We start from the raw sequence: 1,351 nt of genomic DNA, 5'->3' as shown, positions 1-1,351 counted from the left end.
TTACTTGAGTTATATGAAGATGGTATCTGTTCCCGAAAGAACAGATGCCACTGATGACCGTGCAGCTTCTCTAGAATGAAAATTAAATCGAATCCCTCAGCTGCCAACAGGTGTTGTTGATATACACCAAAGGGGGCAGCTGAAAATGTGTGCCCCGACCGGTACTCTGCTTACATGGCCGACGCTCTATACATCTGAGTCACTGAGGGCACAGAGGATAGTGAGACTGCATAGACTTATCCCTTTCACGCCCCCCGCGAGACCCACATTCTAGAGAAGTTGCATGGTCATCAATGGTATCTGTTCTTTCGGGAACGGATACCATCTTCATATAGTTAAAGGCTACCCGGCCATTGACCTTCTTCTGTGCGAATGCACACGCTTTGCCCAAACTGTTACGGGACTCGTCAGCTTAGTCTGGCGCGAGTAATTAGCGAATGGGCAAATATCTATTAGGAGTACTACGAATGTAGGTTGTGGACAGTTGGGAATGTGGGTCTCGTGGGAGGCGTGGAAGGGATAAGTCCTTGCAGTCGCACTAACCTCTGTGCCCTCGGTGGCTCAGATGGATAGAGCGTCTGCCATGTAAGCAGGAGATGCCGGGTTCGAGTCCCGGTCGGGGCACACATCTTCAGCTGTCCCCTTTGATGTATTCAACAACACCTGTTGGCACCTAAGGGTTTCGATTTAATTGTCATTTCATTTACTTGAACTTTTGAATTCTACATTGGAGGCATTTATTTTTTTTTGTGGCCGTAGTACTTGCTTGGGGTTGCAAGTGAACCTAAATAAATATGCTCTTCATTTGATATTAATAGAACGTCCAGCTGGCATGTGCATATTCTTAAGAATACAGTAGAATTTTCTCAAAAAAATGTTCAAATCTGTGTGAAATATTATGGGACTTAACTGCGAAGGTCATCAGTCCCTAAGCTTGCACACTACTTAACCTAAATTAACCTAAGGGCAAACACACCCGCCAATGGCCGAGGGAGGACTCGAACCTCCGCCGGGCCCAGCCGCATAATCCATGGCTGCAGCGTTGTAGACCGCTCGGCTAATCCCGCGCGGCTAGAATTTTCTCCAAACATTACATCGAACTCCATTATGATTTGTTCTCTGAGTTGTTTAAAACATCTCTCATTCTCAAGGTGATTTTCTGAACAGTATTTTGGGTGTGAAATTGTTTTGAGCTTAATGTGTGTAAATTAAGTAGGAGGCTCCGCCATTTTCGTAGCGATCTCAGCTGAGCGACGGTAAAGCGTTCCACCGATGCACCAAACAGCATCCTGTGACGGAGAACACTGTACGTATCTGGTCGTGGCGATAAATACGTAATACAACGTGTTCA

General features: G+C 46.0%; 1 non-coding gene across 1 annotated transcript; it reads left to right on the top strand.

Moving 5' to 3' along the window:
- Positions 1-549: 549 nt before the first annotated feature.
- Trnat-ugu lies at positions 550-624 on the top strand. Its single transcript has one exon. It is a non-coding gene; the product is annotated as a tRNA-Thr (tRNA).
- Positions 625-1,351: the final 727 nt, after the last annotated feature.

This window comes from Schistocerca americana, chromosome 4 (genome assembly GCF_021461395.2).
Source record: "Schistocerca americana isolate TAMUIC-IGC-003095 chromosome 4, iqSchAmer2.1, whole genome shotgun sequence".
Taxonomy (NCBI): Eukaryota; Metazoa; Arthropoda; class Insecta; order Orthoptera; family Acrididae; genus Schistocerca; species Schistocerca americana.
The sequence above is the reverse complement of the archived record's forward strand: the minus strand, read 5'-3'. Positions and strand labels throughout refer to the sequence as shown.